Here is a 20,027-nt window from a genome sequence, read left to right on the forward strand (position 1 = left end):
CGATGCAGGAGCTACAGGCGTTCCCGAAGGCAGGAGCCCAGCACTTTGGCCGAAACGTCACTTCCTAAGGCGACTTCCTTCACCTTCACTCCGACATCTTCTACAGGATGGTGGACACGAAACATCGTAACCTCCAGGGCAGCTAGGCAGGAACACAAGCGCACGACACGACCACCAGAAGCAGCAGGCATGATCAGGACAGCTGATGCAGGAGCTATGGAAGCATTTCAAAAGGTAGGAGCTACAGCAGCAGCCAGAACATCACTTCCCACAGGGCGACTTCCCCTTCACCTTCACTCTGACGTTTCTACAGGATGATGGACACAAAGCATCGTAACCTCCAGGGCAGTTGATAGAAACACAACAGTGGCCACGCATGACCTGGAAAGCAGCAGGCACAGTCAGGACGGCGATGCAGGAGCTGTGGAGCGGTTCGGAAGGCGGGAGCTGTGCGACCAGGAACATCACATGAACGTCACCAGTAGCGACAGGAACAATCGAGACGACTATGACAGGAGAGACTAGGAAGAGCATGAGACTGTCATTGAGTTAACAGGGCATAAAACGGGAAACAGCAGGAGCAGATGGACCTGAATATGCCAGGCAGTGCCACAGTATACATGAGGCAGCAATGACGGTGATCGATCGAGTGGGAACAGAGTGGGCGATGCCCGATGTGGAGCTCTGCTATTTCCAGCCAGGTATATTGGTCGATCGAGCTTAACACTGAATGAACATGGACTCCTTCATGCAAGATATAGAGATATCCGGCTTAATACTGCTATTACTCGCGATGCTCCCTACATCAACCTGGAAGGAAGCAACGCGATGTTTAGTAAGAGGAGACTCCTCTGCTTTCACGAAGGAACAGCCTATGCAGTGAGAGGAGGCCCCTTAGAAGGAGTCACCTGACCACAACCCCTCCTCATGGTCTTCGCCCAACTTGAGCAAAGTGAGAGGGGCCAAGAGAGAGATGTCTCTACTGAAGGAGGATAAGGAAGAACCTACAGGGAGAGAAGGAAGGAGGGAGGCCACCAGGAGCGCCTTGGAGTGGGGCTTTGGCGGCGCCCTGACCTCCCCACAACTCCTCTATAGTGCAGGCAGCGAAAGCAACACTCGGCACAAGTGAGGAAGGAAGTAGTCATGCCCTTATACACGCGGGGTGGGAGCCCAAGAGGGAGAAGCAAGCTCTCACGCCCCGATCAATGTAGGGGAGCGAAGATATTACATCCCAATCTAACATCTCCAAAAGTACAGGGGAATGCCTTCAGTATCTAATAAAGGGATACTGGAAGAGAAGCATTACCACTCAGTTACACCCCTCTAAATACGCCCCTGGACATCAAACCCAAGACACAGACACGGGAACGACGGGTTATACAGACTATCACAAATGGTAGGTTTGTATTAATAATATCAAACACCGCAGCCTGCCTATTAATACAGAAAAGATCCTGGGATAATAAAAGCTTAACGACAGTCGATGCAAAGTGATCCGAAACGCGTCTGCAATGCATGACAGCCTGGCGCAAACTGGAATGTTTACATCCAGGCAGGATGGTTCCGCCTGCCTGACGGTAGTTACTGCCTAACCACCTTGTTCAAGAGTTTAACGGCCGTGTCCAGCTTCGCTGTAAGTAATTCCTAATGTAAAGGACCAATGGTTTGTATATTGTGTCGGAACAATCATGGGTTTGTATCAATAAATATCAAACACGCAATATACAGTATACACAAAAATACAGAAAGATCCCACCGGGATAATAAAGAGCTTAACGACAGTCAGGCAAGAGATCTGAAAACAATCACTACCAGCATGGCGACCAACAAACTGGAATGTTTACATCCGGGCAGGCGGAGTAGAGCTATTCCACGCCTACACAATAGTGAATTACTACCTAACCACATGTTCAAGTTTAACGGCCATGTCAGCTTCACCGTAATTCCTGATGTAAAGGACCAATGGTTTGTGTTGTGTTGGAACAACATAATTTTCGCTGAAGGCAGAGCAGCGACCTGCGTGCTGAGTCTATAAGGCCTGAAATTTGGAAGGAAGCAGCCACTTCCAGGGGAAGGAGCTTCTTCAGTGGCGTCGACAGTATCTCAAAGCGAAGCTGAGAAGATTGGTATACAAAGGGTGGCTTTCCCTTGATCTCGATTTTCTGAAGCCAAATATCAATATCGTCCCAAAGCTTTCTAGAGGATGAAGGCAGAACCAACTTCGAGAGGTTGGAAGAATCGATAAGGATTACTCATCAAGAAAGTTGACTGTGGAGCTGCAGGAGTACTAGAAAAGAAATCCAAGAAAGACAAGTAAATATCTCAAAGGTCAGCGTAGGCTGAGAGTGACTGCTGCCCTAAATCCTCCTCTTCTGAGGACATCTGAGATCACTGAAGGGTCGGAGGAGTCTTCACTTATATCGAGTTTCTTGAGAGATCAAAATACTATTCAACTGATGTTGAATGGGGCTGAAAGAAGGATCCTAGTTCTTCTCCTAAGAGGATCAGCCTTAGGCATGCAAAAAGATCAAATCAGGAGGTCGGAGAGTAGCACAGTGTAGGTAAAGTTGAACAAACAGGGTCTACCCAAGCACGTGGCGGGCGCCTGGGAGAAAGCTGGAAGAAGAGGCGCATGGCCGCTGAGCACCCAGGGTAACTGAAGTTCAGGAGCTGTTGGGCACTCCGACCAATGGGCACTCCGCGAATAAAAACAGGCACTCCTTGGAGGGCGGGCGCTTGGAAGATGACAAAGAGCACCTGTGAGACGTAGGAGAGCGCTTGGGAGCCAAAATCTGGCAGCCAGAGTGATGATCTAATAAAGCGTTCCGGACTGTCCCAAAAACTGCAAGATGGTCTGAGACTCCAGGAAAGTTCTCTAGGTCTCTTGATGGGGAGCGGAGACATCTGATCCAAATATGACAAGTGCCTCTTCAACGGACGAGACTCCTTAGAGAAACGCCACTGGCACACCTCTTATCTGGACTAAGCGTTCCAGGACTAGAGGATAGCTAGTGAATATCCGAGGCGATCTTTCAACAGCCCTCTAGTCGTCACCTGGGATACCACGGTATACATCCTCCCAGGATTAGGGGAGTTTGGCAGTGACCTCTGCCTAGGTGAGCCGGCAGGATGGGTAGCCACCTCCTCCACTATCACTTCACTAACACTTTTTTCAGTCATCTTTCCCAATAGAAAATGCACTGATTCCCCTAATTGGGACAGTGTGTTAACCATAAGACCAAACTTATGGTCAATCCTGGTCTCGAGCTTTGTGATGTGATCGGGTTTGGAAGTGTGGGAACCAGGAGAGGGTGGTACATGAGGACTGGACACAAGAGATACATTGGGTACAGGTGATGAAATAACAGGTAAATCCTTGCTACCAACTTAAAGTCGTATGTGACTAACCAGGGATTTACTCTTGGCTCTAGAGGCAGCTTATGCTTCCTATCTCTTTCTAGTTTTACAAGGTGAGAAGCTAAAGTCTTCCAAGTCTTTTCATCCCAACCTACGCATTCATCACAAGTGAGATTAATGTTGCAAACCTGTCCTCTACAAGAAGTGCAAATAGAGTGAGAGTCATACAAAGCTTTTGTTAACCTGGTATTGCAGCCTTTGCTGCAATACTGAAAGCTAAACGAGCTGGAATCGTCAAAATCAGTAAATTACAAATACTTAGAGACTAAGAAAAACAACACTGCCAGTAATTCTCGTTAGAGAACAACTGAACAATCCAAACATCTAACAATAGGCAATTCTGATGGAGAAAAAGCCAGTCTACTCAAAGTCTCACTCTTTCAGTCTAAGTCTAGAAAAAGTCAAATCTAAGCTCAGAACAGTATAAATGAATACAGTAATCCTCAATAATAAACTTGCTGAAGGCAGTCATCTGCAAAATACTTCACCAAAAAGGAAAGATAACAAGCAAATCTCAATCAAAGCTGCACTCCTACAACTGTGTAGCCATGGGATGTGAAACAAATTGAAGGACCAGTTTGCTAGTTGTTCCTCTCTCTTACCCCGAAAATGGGTGGGGTCTTCTTACCTTACCTACACAAACAAAAAAATTGCTACCGCGAAATTCAAAATTCAAGCTGCTGTACAAGTAGAGACTCTTAGCTATGTAATTACTGGGTAAGTTACATATAAAATGTGGGTTTGTATAATAAACATCAAACACACAATATATACCTAAACAACACAACAAGTCCCACCAGGAGAGAAGAGGCTTGCTGACAATCAGGCAGAGAGCTCCAGCTTATGTGTCTGCACAACATGACAGCCAAAAGCAAATTAGGAATGTTTACATCCGGGCTGGTGGGACTCCCGCCTACGGACATTGGTTACTGCCTAACACCTTGTTCAAGAGTTTAACGACCGTTTCCAGCTTTGCTGTAAGTAATTCTTTATGTAAAGGACCAATGGTTTGTATATCATGTAGGAACAAGGAGGTTATGTAAGGTAGAATAGTGAAACATCTTAGAAGAGAATTCTTTCCATGAACTGTACTAGCCTTCCAACACACCCTAGGCAACCTTGAAAAAGAACCACAAATGTTGGTTCTATTTCCACAAATAATTCATTACGTCTTGAAAATAACATCCTACCTAAGCTAGGGGCCTCAGTCACAGCCACCTCAATGCATCTGAAGTGACCACACCAGCAGTAAATCATGACCAAAATTCACCTCTAATGGGCCTAGAACCTTCCTCCCTACCCTTAATTAAGACCATATCTGAATACTGATAATTACATTTAGTGTCAAATTTACCATGTAAATAATATTATCAGGTATAACTTAGGCGACTGAGTATTCTCTGTTCTGTGTGGCCTGAAGCCAGAAGCAAGCTACCTAATTAAGCCATCCATGTGGCAGACAGGAATCACAGTAATCTTATAGATACTAAAGCTATCCTTACTTTCTGTGCCTATGCTGATGCTAAACTGTAAGTCTACTGTAAAACCACACCTATCCACACCTTGGGGTGATAAACTCATACTTGATTCTTAAGTCATTGGTTGTTTGACATCTGTGTTGTGAAAAGCTTACAACAACTGGTAGCATGTATATCTGCCAATTATCAGAACTTCAGAGCAAATATCACTATTTTGAAAACAAATTGTATTTTTCAACAATATATACAAACCCTGAGGTCCTTTTACATTAGGAATTACTTCAGCATAGGCTGAAACGGCTGTTAAACTCTTTGGGCAAGATGGTTGACATTAACTACATGAGTGAGTTGGAATACCACTTCCGGATGTAAACATTCCAGTTTGCCTTTCGGTCCAGGTTCAGACTGAGGGGTGGCATGAGGTGGGCAGGGCATAATATGTAATGTAAAGGACCTCAGGCTTGTATAGTTAGGAAAAATGATATTTTAATGATAAAATAAGGTTTGTTCATACTTACCTGGCAGATATATATATAGCTGTATTTCTCCGAAATCCGACAGGGTATTTCAAGGCTTCGCGGCTGCGCCCAGTGCTCTTGGGTAGTTAGTACTCATTCCGCCGCTGGGAGGCGGGAATCAGAACCATTCCCATTTTCTATTCAGATTTTCTAGTGCCACTGTCTCCAAGAGGGCGGGAGGAGCTGCTAAAAGTATATATATCACCAGGTAAGTATGAACAAACCTTATTTTATCATTAAAATATCATTTTTGTTCATGACACTACCTGCCAGATATATATAGCTGAATCCCTGCGTAGGAGGTGGGAAGAGACAGAATAGGTTGAAACAAATAAATGTAGGCCCGAATAGCGCCTTGGTTCCTTACCTGTTAGCATGGCTGACTTCGAGGGTTATCTGTCACCCAAGCCTGCTTCTGTAATCCAGAGTCTCCAGCAAGGTAGGGACCTGTAAAGCTGGAGATCGGATGACCTGTCAGGGGGCGTGACCACAATAGGACTAGATCATGTTACCAGCACAGAGAGGAAGAGACAGCGACCAACCACCTGACCGCCCTATCTAAGGTAAAAAGAACCTAGCATAGGCTAAAAATTGGGATGTCCACCTCAATGGCCGCAACAACCAGAAATAAACAACAGCAAGATTAAAAATACCTAACCCTAAAGGATAGGATGAGTATTGCCTTCTTCTCCCAACATAAGGTGTTCTGCGGAAGCGTCACGGTCCAGCGAAGAGCAGTCTTCAAATGTCGTCTTCACATCCATGAAGTGTCTGAAGCGAACACTGGATACTTCTCAGAGGTAGTACCAAGAATATCATTCAGAGACATATTCTTTTGGAAAGCCATCGAAGTCGCGATAGCTCTAACTTCATGAGCTTTTACTTTCAGAAGTCTCATGTCACCTTCTAGGCAGGAGGAATGAGCCTCTCGAATAACACTTCTTAAAAAGAATGCTGGAGCATTCTTGGACATGGAAAGATCAGGTCTCTCTTCACCGAACACCACAGATTGTCCGATGAGCCTCTGAAGTATTCTTGGTCTTGGCTAAGTAGAACTTAAGAGCCCTGACAGGACACAAGACTCTTTCTGACTCTTGCCCAAGTATTTCCGTCAAACCTTTGATTTCAAAAGATTTGGGCCAAGGGTTTGAAGGATTCTCGTTCTTGGCTAAGAACAAAGGATTTAGGGAGCATACAGCATTAGGACCCCTAAAGCCAATATGTTTGCTAATAGCCTGCACTTCACTGATCCTCTTAGCTGTCGCTAGAGCCGTTAGGAAGACAGCTTTCTCGTCCACGATTTTTGAGGAGCTTGAAGACAGAGTTCAAAATTACTAGACATAAGAAACTTCAGGACAACATCAGATTCCAAGAAGGTGTCTGAGTTGTTTTGACAGTCTCGAAGGATCTTAATAGATCGTGAAGATCTTGTTGCTCGCTGAAGTTCAGGCCTCTGTGCCTAAAGCTGCCGATAACATAGCCTATAACCCTTAATAATTCGAGACTGCCAGTTTATTCTTATGCTAGATAAAAGAAGTCAACTATTTGTAGTACAGAGGTCGTGAACGAGAAACTCCTTTACTCCTGCACCATCTTCTAAAAACAATAGACCACTTGTACTGGTAGACCGCATTGAAGAAGGTCTCTGGCATTAGCAATGGCCTTTGCCACCGTTCTAAGAAAAACCTCTTGCTCTGGCCAACTTTGAGATGGTCTGACATGATCAGACTCAGAAGCGGAGAAGGTTTGGTGGAACCTTTTTTGAAATGCGGCTGCTTGAGGGTCCACCCTCAATGGGCGTTCTTGGAAAGTCCACTAGGAAGGACAGGGTCTCTGAAACCAATCCGCTGCTGGCCAGAAGGGGCGTAGAGTCTCCTTTGCTCCTTCTGGCGTTTGCAAACTTTCCTTATCACTTCTCCCCAGGATCTTGAAGGAGGGGAAAGCGTAAAGAGTGAGGCCTTTCAGTCCAGGAGGGCGTCTGGCTGCGCTCCTGGGTCTAGGACAGGAGAGCAATAAAGAAGTCTTGCCGTCCTGGACGTGGCAAAGGAATCATAGAGGGCGTCCCCAAATTCTCCACAACTCTAAACGCCTCCTTGTGAAAAGTCCACTCGTTCATTGGCAGCTGATTTTACTTGACTGAGAAGGTCTCTTCGGATATTCTCCACTCCCGCCCAATGAACCTCGTGAAATAGTGACCCTTGAGCATGAGTCAAGAGCAGGATCTCCTACGCAAGGATGAACAGGGAGCGAGATCAAGTACCCCTGTTTTTTTGAAGTGCGCTAGAGGCTGTGGTATTGTCGAATTGACTTGGACAATTCTGCCTGCAACGGGCCGAGAAGAATTGAAGGGCAGAAAGATAGCACCCAATTCATGATTTGCTGTGCCAGGACACCTGTTCCCCTCCAGGTGCCTGACACTTCCTCCCCCCTCTAGTGTTGCTCCCCCATCTCCTTCCCCTGGACGGCGTCGAGGAAAGCAACACTAGGTGGGGCTCTGAAAGCGAAAGAAACCCCTTCTGCAGCTTCCAAGGGTCAGACCACCACTTCAGATGATCCTTGACAGCAGGAGATATCGTCAAAATCTCTTCCAGATTCTCCTTGTCCCTCAGTTCTCCATGAAAACTGGAGAGGTCTGAGATGGAGTCCCAGGGAAACAAACTTCTCCAGCGAGAAATGGTCCCACAACAAACTCATCCATTCCTCACCGAGCATGTTTTCTTCCTAGAAAGGGCGAAACTTTGCTTAAGCAAAGCACGTTGCCGTTCGGGATGGGCTTCGAAAAGCCACTGAATCATCTGAATCCCCAGATGAGCGATGGACTCGCGTCGGGATCAGATGGGACTTTCTTGGTTCACAAGAAGTCCCAGGGACCCCGTCCAAATTCAGTGTGAAAGTCAGTCCTCAGACACTTCTCCGAGAAGAGGCTCGTATGAGCCAGTCGATCTAGGTGAGAATGACACCCGAACACCACGCCAGGTGAAGCCACCTGCGTTTTTCATGATCACCGTGAAGATCATGGGAGCGGTGCACAAACCGAAGCAGAGAGCTCTGAACTGGAAGACTCGTCCCCCCAGCACAAATCTCAGGTACTTCCTTGATTGAGGATGAATGGGAACATGATGCACATCTTATAAGTCAGAAGACCATCAGTCCTGGTCTTAAGGCCCCTAGAACCGACTGAAGCGTTTCCATCTTGAATCTGTCCTTTGAAATAAAGCGATTCAAAGCGCTTACATCGGACCGGTCTCACTCTCCCGACTGTTTCGGGACTAAGAAAAAAGCTGTTAATAGAACCCGGAGAATCCAACTAGAACTTATTCCCACGGCTCTTTCTAACAACTGCTCAGAGTCCAAAGAATCTGTTGCTTCTCTCGGTGGTAAAGCGACAGATCCTAGACGGCGATGCAAAGGTGGAAACATGAAAGAGGGATCTTGTAGCTTTCTCTAAGACGGATAGAACCATCGTCCGCCCCTTTTTGTTCTCAGGCTTCCCATAAAATAAAAGCCACAAGCTCCTACAGGTGTCTGGAGGTGAAAGAAGTCACTTTTTCCCTAGGTTTAGAGGGCCAGCTCCTCTGGTGAAACCTCTTCCTGTGGAGTGATCTAGAGGAAGAAGTTCCTCCACGAAAGGGCTTCTTCTTCCTGGTGGACAAAACTGAAGCAAGGCAGAAGAAGAAAGCTGGAGGACGTCTAGAAGAATGAGCCAACAGGTCTTGCGTGGCCTTCTCCTTAAGACTAATGAAATGTCGAATCAAGGACTGGGGTAGATGGTTGGACAAAGGGAGGCGAACAATAATTCTGCCCTTTGCGAAGGAGAGACAGACTGTAGTGAAGTCACAAAACAAGGCCCTCTTCTTTAAGAGGCCCACGTACCAAAGTGAGGCAGCCAGTTCTTCAGAATCCCATCCTAACTGCCTTGTCCATACAGTTAAGGACACTGAGAGCTCCCAAAGTAATAGAGTCCAGAGCTTGAGCTTGAATCTAAAACCAAGCACCAGTCCAAGAATTAAACACCTCCATGGTGCGGAAGAGACCTTTGAGATGATGGTAGGTCTCTGACAAAGGTCCAAGAAACCTTAGCAGTGGGCAGATGGAGACCTCTGGGCGTCGACAAGACTGGTAAATCCACCCAGAGAGGAAGGAACTCTAAGGGCTGAGATCTTCTCCGTCTCCTTCACCACATACCAGCCTTGCCTGAAAGCAGACGGAGGCACAGAAAGAGGTCTTGCCATGGGACTTCCGTTCCTCCATCCACATGTTGACTTTCTTGAAAAGCTCTTGGTGTAACGAAAGTCATCTTCAAAAACCAGGAGCTCTCCCTAGCTTTGGAGGAAGCTAGCGAGAAAGGAGGAAAGAGGAGCCGAAGGTTTAAACTTGTCCCCGAACAAGTCCTTAAGCAAGCTGGTTAAAACTTGGTAGTCCGAAGAAGAGGAAGCAGACGAGAGCTCGACTTCAGCAGGATCCGAATCGGCAGACACCTCTCCCGCCACAGTCGGAGAAACAGCAGGTCACCAGCACTTTAGAGAGGCAGGCCTTGAGGTCCAATCGAAGAAGGGATCTTCTTTTCTCAGATCGACAGAATGCTCCGGGCGTCCTGAAACAGCAGAGGAACGTCCTGCGGGCGTCCTGGAGAAGCACATCTGAAGAAGCGTCGTCTGGCGTCACGCCCAAAAACGAGCGTCCTGCCGGCGCGTCCTGAACAGCGCGTCCTGAAGAAGCGGCGACCGAGCGTCACGGGAAGAAGCTGCGGCGTCCTGTTGACGGCGTCACGGCGAGGAGCAAGAAAGCTAACAGGGCGACAAGGCGACGACACGGGAGAAGGGGCGACGAAAGTGGGCAGGAAGAACTTCATGATCTCTTGACAGGCAAAGTCAGTCCTTCGCGACGGCAGAGGAGCAAGTCCTTCTCTGCAATAAGAGAAGACGCTGTCGCTGCATCTCCAACAAAATCTTCTTAGAAGGTGAAGAATCCTGTCTGGGAGGAGAACAATCTATGGGAGGAACCCCGATGGGCGGGGGGCGCTTCTTCTTCCTCTGGGGAGCAAGAAAAGTTCTCTCCATGGGCGGCTGGAAGCGGCCTGAAACATCCTCAGGCGAAATCTGAAAAGCTGCGTCTTCCACCGCGGTGGAAAGGCTTCCAAAATAACTTCGCCGACGAAGAAGGCGGCGAGCGTCTCTTGAACTGCTCCTCTTGAGAGAGGACGAGAGTCCTTACGAGAATTCCACCCCTTGGCAGGAGGGCCTCGGAGGACAGCAGTCAGAGAATCTTGGCGCCAGCTTACGATCAGCGGCCTGAGCGACAACAGGAACTGCCGAAGGACGTCAGATCGATTAGGAAGCCCGTAACCTTCTTGCGGCTGACATGCCTTCTCCTGAGTCCTGGGGAGTCTGACAGCGGTCAGGCCTAGAAGCATTATGGGGCGATCTGGCGCCCCCTCCACAACACTGGGGAGCACTACACTTCACAGCACTTTGAGAATGTCACTTGTTCTCGAGCGCACGGATAGAACTCGCCAGTCGCCAGGGCGAACCCTCACAGACACAATATCGGGGCCGAAGAGCAAAACCACGGACAGGTGCATCAACTACGTTGGGTTATCAGGAGAGAAATAGCCCTGACTCTTGCACACACTCCTGGAGGAAGACCTCCCTAACCCTGTCACGCTCCAACTAGAACATACGAATCGTAAGACTTCCAGCTGTATCGATAAGGTTCACCTCCTTACATCGATCATCTATAGACAAACATACTACACCTCAAACAAGCAGTGAGGTCTGCAAACTTTCGGTAACCTCACCTTACAATCACTCCTTTACAACATACGGAAACTAGCAGAACTAGAACCAGACATAGTTAAAGAGAGGTCATAAGCAAAATCACAACAATCCAGAAAAATGATGTGCAATCCACAGTCCAGAATCAAAACCAAAAGTCAAGAATACTTAAGTGGGAATAAGCAAGTTAACAAATCAGAGGCGGAGGTACTGTAACAGATGTTAACAGTACCGTGACAGAAAGAAAAATCTGTGAAAAATGGGAATGGTTCCCGATTCCGCCTCCCAGCGGCCGAGAATGAGTACTAGCACCACCTGGCCACACTCGGTATTATGAGATTTTGAAATTCTGTCGGATTCCGGAGAAATACGCTATATATATATCTGGCAGGTAAGTGTCATGAACAAAAATACAATTTACTTTCAAAGCTGTGATTTGTTCCAACACAATGCTCACATTAAAGACTCACTGGTTGGAGGGAGGAATGAGTGGAGTCTCCTGAACTGACTGGAGTTCTGCACACGGGGCTATTCCTCCTGGTCGAAGAGCGAGGAGGAGTACCCAAGCCTCCTGACATATTGATCGGGTGTAGGAACTGCAGATCAAATGTCAGATGCTGAACCTTTTAGCATCAGTGAGAAACGTGACTCGCACAAAATAGGCTGGAGAGAATCTTGAAGTCGGAGGCAGTAAGGAAAAACCTGACATAGGGTTTCCCTTGTGCCAGTCTCTCCTTCCTCCTTAGAAAAGACAATTGCTTCTATGATTCTAGGAGGAGGAGAAAAATAGAGCAGGTGCTCGATGTGTAGTGCTTACTGCATCAGCGCCAGGTCAACACTGTGTTGGTTACGACCTGGGCGCTGATGCGGTAAGACCACATCGGCTGCAATCTATTTTCTCCTAGGAAACAGGGCGAGGAAGGAGGAAGAAGAGAGGCCAGTCACTCTCGAATGCTTCACTTCCAGAACCACAGCACCTTAGGCGAGATGGTGCTCGTCCTCTTGAAGGAGCCAGATAAGAAAACACAACTTGTTGAGCAGCCACCACAGCTGCCAAGGAAAAAAGGTTCCAAGGGCCTGTGGGCAAGACCATAGGAAGACAAGAGTGTGGTCTATGAGACCACGTCTTGCTTCCAGACAGACAGAAACTTCCAGAATGCGAGGGATGGACTGAAACCACTTCGCCTTCATGAGCTCGGTGGAAGGTACGTTATGCGTCGTCGTCAACTGCGAGTACCCTTCGATTGCTTCCACGAGAAAGATGTGTCCGTAGACTCCAGGTTAGGAGTGTCGAATGTTTGATACCACAACTCCCTAAAGGACAAAGTAACAAATGATCTGGATCATTGATACAAAGTCAGGAGGAACAGAAGGACTCAAACCCGACAATAGATGCCGATGGATTCAGGGTCCACCCTACGACACCCGAGAAGGAGTTGAATGTGATCCCCTTCACCTGTTCTTTACCAGCTTCTACGCCAGGCCAGAGGAAGATGATGATGGTCCTAAGGGCACATCTCTATCTGGCGACTCTCGTGAGGTCGTGCAGCATGGGACAGGAACCCCAAATGAGAGTCACATGCCACCCGGGAACGATTCCCTGGGACAGCAAAACCATGCTAAATCTCGACTGAGAGAAGACTACTTCAGATAAAAGACTAGTCGCCAAGGGCCTCGTTCTTCACGAATGAAAGGGAAGAAAGCAACCCTCAGCTGACAAAGACAGGAAGTTCAGACTTGACGACTCTGACCGAGAAGTTCGCTACGACACCCACCAGCGAAGATGGCTCCAGTCCTGGGAGTGTTGCAGAGGCTTCACGAGATATCCAGCTATATTTGGTGCCGTGAGCAGCAGCGCCTATGCTTGCAAGGGAAGCTGAAGTCTCCCAGTCCCAGACCGCTTCTTCGCGTAGCTGCTACAGGAGGTTGGGTCAAGCAGAACTTTCGATGCCTCAGCTATCAGGTCAGGCAGAGCCAAAGTCTTCCATTTGTCTGTAACACCGAGAATTGACAATGCTCCCAGAACCCCTAGCCAAACAGACACATACAGAGGAAAAATGTAGATATCAAGTTTCCAGAAAGACAGCATGCCCGCTGTAACAGTCCCCTGGGTCTGGTATGAAGGAGCAGAAAAACTACCAACTTGTGCAGGGAGGCAGCAGAAAGATGGTAGGATTTCTCAGTTGAGCAGTCTCTTCATGAATCTTCGAGTGTGCAGCACATTCCGTCCCGATCACTCAAACCTGAGGCCAAGCTCGCTTTCCAATACATCCCCACCGGGGATGCATCTGGGTAACTGAGATGTCGAGTGAGCTATAGAAAACTCGAGTACTTGCAAATTTCGACATATGAAACAGGAGGAAAAAACGATTCCCTTTTGTTTGTCAACAAATGCCACTGCTGTGGTTTGTTGTTAAATGAACCATTGAGTGTCTGAAACTCATCCTAAATTCTCAGAGGCCAAAGGCTGCCTTGAGTCCAGGATGGTGATGAGAAGAGTTACCTAATCGTCTCAGTTCCACACCTTCAAGAAAAGTCTTAAAAGTGTGAGCCTATTCCTCAATCAGTGAATCAGTAAGTAGACACACAATGTGAGGGGAATATGCAAGCATATTCGAAGGTCCCTTCAATCAAGCATTAGCCTGACTCTTTCCTCATACTTTGAAGAGGAAAGAAGGACAGAGGAATGGAAGCAGACCTCCATTCTCCACCCACAGGAAGCTTCACTGCACCAAGATGACAGGATGCCGAAACAATTAGCTCTAGCGGTCTGGCATTTCGAATCGGGAGCACAAGAGAGGAAGCAAGATGGAAGTTTGAAGAAAGAATTGCCGAGACCTAGGAAATAGTGCTTCTCCTGAAGGAATCCTTCCCAGGTCTACGACGATATACCAGCTCAGAGGCTTGATAAGTATCATTTCATTTAGGAACCTGCAGTAGGAGAACTTCCCAGTCGATACTTCTTTCTCTCTTCCCTTCTTCCCTCCTCCCTTATGGGAAAGAGGGTGGAAAGAGACACAGTTATGCGCACTTTCCTAGAAGGGAAGAAGAGGGCTATGTTCCGCAATCTTTTATGGAAGCCTGGGACTTCTTAGGAGTTGAGGGGGGCTAGTTTGAACTCGAGGTGGAGTCGAGATGACTAAGACCCCGAGGTCGAGTCGAGATGACTAAGACCCCAAGGTCTTGGCCATTGTCCAAAGGACAAGGCAGTGCCCTGGTACAAACCTTGATTACCGAGGTATCTGGCAAATCTCTGCAAGAGAAAGGCAGAACCAAGTAAAGGTTCATTCCTAAGGGTTGAGCCAACTCGGGACTTATGAAACCAGAGATTCGAACTGGGACAAAGTCCTTCTTCTTAGCACCAGAATTGCTCACAGAACTGCAGTCGCCCAGACCCTACGAGGCAAGAAGAATTCGTATTCTGTCAAGGCAGGGTAAAAGTTTGGTGTCTCGACCTGAATGAACTCCTCCGAAGAAAAGAGTCCATCTGGTCGAGAACGCTCTCGGAAGCAAGGACCGTGGCAGCCCCCGAAACTCTCGGCCCCTTGGGAATTGCAAGGGTTATGAGTGATGAAGATTATTCATTGGGGGAGTCGCAGTCCTGTCCCGGGGATCCTCGCGCTGACGAATTGAAGCGAAGTTCTCCAAAAAACGAGGGCGATCGCAACTTCAAGAGGAAGACCCTCGCTGCTTCCGAAGAGTGAAACTCCTGGGCCTCTCCCCTTGGAGGGAGCCTTGACAGATTCCATGAAACCATCCTCGGCTAACTGGTTGTACTAGGAGACAATCAGGGGACTGACACTCAAAGCACGCCAGGAAGCCGAACTCCGAAGAGCTCTCTCTGCCTGTCAGCTCTTCGTTGGGTGAGTCGGTAGAGCTGCGGACTGTCACTCGATGGGCCGGAGTTCAATTCCCCGGCCGGCTGATGAAGAGTTAGAGGAATTTATTTCCGGTGATAGAAATTCATTTCTGGCTATAATGTGGTTCGGATTCCACAATAGGCTGTAGGTCCCGTTGCTAAGTAACCAATTGGTTGTTAGCCACATAAAAATAAGTCTAATCCTTCGGGCCAGCCCTAGGAGAGCTGTTAATCAGTTCAGTGGTCTGGTAAAACTAAGGTACACTTAACTTAACTCTCTTTCTGTCTCACGCCTCTCGGAACAACCGAGAGGAAAAGAGAAAGTGTGAGGAGAAAGAGTAACCCTACCTGTCCTGCCAGTAAGATAAGCAGGAGAGGCGGACCGTGAGCGATAATCAACCGAAGGAGATTACTGCCACACGGGGGAAGAAGAGCGCTTGTGCCGTGGCAAAGCGCTTTCCTGGGAAGAGCAGAAAGTTCACTTGAACATAACCGAGAACCCGAATCGGAAAAAACCGAGTAGGGCTGAGTCGAGCCGCACCGAACCGAGCCGATCACATGAACGTGATCCAGATGGGCGGTATGCGGTGGACTGGGAGGCAGGCGGGGTGAGCCGAGCCGAGCTAGTCTCGAAAGCCGAGCAAGCCAAGCCAGTCATCTAAGCGCGAGAAAGGGGCCGAGCCGAGCCGAGCCTATCACACGAACACAATTGGAACTGGACAGGGCTGAACTCGTCTGCCATGAACTATTGCTAGTTCCCAAACTCTAAACTCCTTCAAGGCCAAGGCCCCTTGAGAAGAAGGTTCAAAGGGGAATTCTGTGTCTGCTATCCTGCATGCTCGAACACTAAGGTTCAAGACACAAGTATTAAACCCGGCCAAGCAACCGTAGCAGCTGGCGGGCGGTATCAAGACACCTGGCGTCTCAGCACCCAGACACCTGGGTGTCTCGGCACTTTCTCTCGTCCTGTGCCTCTCGTCAGGAGAGCACTCGTGATTCATAGAATTCGACCTACCCACGAGACTCCCAAAAATTGGGAGTGGCTGCTTTCAGCTTCCTAACAGATCAAAAGAGCCAGGCACAGATCCAGTCTTAGACAAAGACTTCCAAGACTGGCAAAGAGGGCGTGGCCTTGAGAGGCTGCGCTCTCACAGCCCCCAAAATGCCAGACCCCACAGGAGAATGCGAATCGGTACCCGCCCGAGGGTGGGAAGAACCAACGAGAGAAACTTGTCTCCCTTAGAAGTCCCGCAGGACTCCAGAAGGAAATCTCTTCCCTGCTTCTTCTGGTGTTTGAACCGACAGGATCGAGACACCAGGCTGGGAACCCGACCGAGCACTGGCAAGCACTCGGGGAGCGCTTGTGGTGCTGGCAGGAAGAGCTGAGACACCTGGGTGCCTCGGCCCTTTCTCTTACACTGCTCCCGAACTGGGCCGAGGAAATACTCTTCAGACCAGATTGGGATACTTGATATTCCATAGAATCTCGAGTACTCGGAGCAGGATCGCAAACTGAAGTCTGTGCACCCACGACTCCTGAAACACAAAACCCAGGGGTATGCGAATCGATTTCTTAACCCAAAGGTAAGGAAGAGCCAACGAGAGACCCACTGGCTCCTCGGAAGGAGGCATTCCCTAGATGTCCAAGGGCATCAAGGGGAAGAAGCAGCCTTCCTCTCCTTTGGCTGGCAGAGGTCTGTCGGATTCCCGGGATGCCCTTGGACCTCGGGAGAGGAAGGGAGGAGGCAGCAGAAGACGACGAAGAAGATAAGATGAAGAAGACGGCGGCTACTTCCACAGGGCGACTTCCTTCACCTTCACTCCAACATCTTCTACAGGATGGTGGACACGAAACATCATAACTTCCAGGGCAGTCAGGCAGGAACACAACGGGAGCGGCCCAGGACAAGACCACCAAGAGAAGCAGCAGGCATGATCAGGACAGCCAATGCAGGAGCTACAGCAGAGGTTCGGAAGGTAGGAGCTACTGCAACGGCCAGGAACGTCACTTCCACAAGGCGACTTCCTTCACCTTCATACCAACATCTAAGGGATGGCGGACATCATAACCTCCAGGGCAGCTGGCAGGAACACAACGGAAGCAGCACCGGGCACGACCACCAGGAGAAGCAGTGGGCACGATCAGGACAGCCAATGCAGGAGCTACGGAAGCGGTTCGGAAGGCAGGAACTACTGCAATGGCCAAGAACGTCACATGAAAGTCACCAGCAGCAACAGGAACAATCAGGACGGCTGCGGCAGGAGACCAGGAAGAGCTGTTCAGAGACTGTCATTGAGTTAACAGGAGCATAACACAGGGACCAGCAGGAGCAGATGGACCACAGATATGCTAGAGGCATTGCCACAGCATACATGAAGGCCAGCAATGACAGCGATCGATCAACATTGGCGGGAACAGAGTCAGAACGATCCTGACATGGAGCTATGTCATCTAGCCAGGTAGTTACTGCCTAACACGTTGCTCAAGAGTTTAACGCCCGTTTCCAGCCTATGCTGAAAGTAATTCCTAATGTAAAGGGCCGACGGTTTGTACATCGTGTCAGAACAACTGTGCTTTTTATGCTTACTGGGTACCTTCCAACCTCTATGTAATAAATATGTGCCACTTAATGCTAAGGGGGAAACAAGGCACACCCACTTGCTGGATAGCGACCAGCGTGCAAGGCTAGGTTGGGTTTGGATGGTGGACAAGGTATGGGCCTGGAACCCAAGTTAGCATGTATCTTTGTATTTTGACTCTATGACCTCTCAGCCACAACCCTAGGCCAAGTAAAGACCCATGTCCTAGGTTAAGTTAGGTTAGGATGCAACCCTTCAATTAGCACACCCTTGCTACACTTTCATGAAAATTTTTAGGTGATTGTTACTGCTGATGTGCATAAAGTGTTATTTGTTTTTCAACTGATTAACCTATGTTGTGATTTATGCATTTCGACATGTACGGGGACTACAATTGCTTTTGTTCTCCATCCTGAAAACCCAGTTTCCCACCAGGGTCACCCATAATTGTTGGATATCGCCAGAGGTGTATATAAAAAAAAAAAAAGTGTGGTTTGGGTAAATCTAAACTACAGCTCTGCATGGACTATTACCTTCGAAATTGATTTTTCCTAAACTTTTAGTGTTGCTGATGAAGGAGGTGGTGGTGGTGTTTATTGTCAGTCAATTATTATTAACCTCACATCTAGGCTACCCAACATGGTTGGGGACCCTCTCGGAATGCAGGGTTTTGGGTGGGAGAAAACGTTGGGAGAAAGACCAGACTGCCATGTTGTCGTTGGCCTCTGGAATGGTTCTGCACATGCTCAAGTCATTAGGAAGCCATATGTTTAAGAAGGGATTGACTAAGGAAACAAAGGCTATTACAAAATGAACTATACTAATGTACCCTAACCTAACCTCGCAGGCCATGTTACTTAGCCAGGGGCTGGAACCCCAGTGAGGGGAACTCCACTTTTTACCCCAAAAGCTCCCCTAGCCTATAACACTGCACATGCACGATAGCATTCCCGGATGGCCAGCATAGCTTACAACTTCTGAGGTTAATTACAGTCGACCGACAAAAAATAACGGTAAATTCTTGATAGCCTAAGCAACCAAAATACTATAAGAAAAATCAATTTCTAAAGTAATGCCCCATGAGGAGCTAGCTTATTGCTACTTCTAGCGTTGTTTGCGCCAACAAGAATTATTCAAAATGCATAAAACAAAAGATAGTCAGTGGGAAAAGTGTGTAAGCCATGTATCTAAACAGATATACTGTATGTATCTAACCTTTACTGGTGGGCTTCTTGCTTTCTTGTTTTAACGTTTCCGAACAGCGAAGGTTTTGGCTGCTGTAACCTGGGCCTAGTTATTCCACACACTGTGATTGTACTCTGTTAAGATGACAATAGTCCCGCCCCCTAGGCTATCACACGGTGTATGCCATGAACCTTGATACACAATTAAAAGTGAAAGATAAGATAACAGATGCGTTTACCAGCTACAAATTGTTCAGAATTCAAATATATGTTACTAACTTACTTGAAGCAGTAGTAGTAGTAGGCGAGGTTTGTCTCTGAAACGGCTCCCTTGCTCGTTTTATTCCTCCTTTGTTTGTGTTTGTTTAAGTTTTTTATCCTTGTAAAGCCATAATTCTTTTATAAATTCTTTCCTGTTATCAATTTCCCCTTTCAGAAAATCTGTAAATAAAAGTATATTAGCTATCAATTTCTCTAATCTCATATATGCTTGGCAGTAAAGTAAGAAATGTCATAAGTTTTAATTTTTTTCCTCAGCACAAACATTTTGTATCTTCCCCTTTTAGCCTATTCCTATCGTTTAATTCTAGTGTGCCTAGTCTAGCCCTACTGATCAGCATTGTTTTTTCAGTGTTATCATACCAGGTTTCTTCTCTTATGTTTTCTTTATATTTTCTGTAGATTCTTAATGTTGTCTTGTCATTCATTTCTCTTTCCCATGCATTTTGTCCCAGTTATTTATTATTTCTTTTAGCTGCTTACCTTTAAGCGATTCAATTTTACCTAAGTTTATGTTTAATTCTTTCATATACTCTTTCACTTACAGATCCAAGGGGTTTCTTTGTTTTCATATTGATCCATGGTTATCTCGTATAGGAGCTTATTTCCACCACTCTCAAGTGTATGTTTCAGATAGAATAGTTTATTCTTCATATCTCTCGAGTGGCAGGAAGAGGACCCTATTTCGGATCTTAATGCACAACTTGCTGTGTATCTTGGTGCTTTCAGGATTGTTCTATATACTTGATTGTCTACCTTTTGTAGTTCATTTATGGTTTTCTTGCCAAGTTTCACGACTTCTATGACATACATGAAGGATGGCATCACTAATCCTTTCCAATATAGTTTTCCTATTTTCAGCCTGCTACAGCTTTTACTGATGACTGCATTAGCCATATTTGCCATCTGCTTTGCTTTATTTTGTGCCCTTTTTATCT

The 20,027-nt window shown here is 47.3% G+C and overlaps 1 protein-coding gene across 5 annotated transcripts in view; it reads right to left on the reverse strand.

Annotated features, from left to right (window-relative positions):
* LOC136827933 (uncharacterized) overlaps positions 1-19,132 on the reverse strand; it is a 231,455-nt gene extending 212,323 nt beyond the window's left edge. For 2 of the 5 annotated variants that reach the window (XM_067085396.1, XM_067085395.1), the window contains exon 1: positions 18,842-19,132. The gene's annotated coding sequence lies outside the window, so the exon portion shown is untranslated. The remainder of the gene's footprint in view (positions 1-18,841) is intronic. The other 3 variants (XM_067085399.1, XM_067085398.1, XM_067085397.1) reach the window with 3 other exon arrangements.
* Positions 19,133-20,027: the final 895 nt, after the last annotated feature.

Source organism: Macrobrachium rosenbergii, chromosome 42 (assembly GCF_040412425.1).
Source record: "Macrobrachium rosenbergii isolate ZJJX-2024 chromosome 42, ASM4041242v1, whole genome shotgun sequence".
NCBI lineage: Eukaryota > Metazoa > Arthropoda > Malacostraca > Decapoda > Palaemonidae > Macrobrachium > Macrobrachium rosenbergii.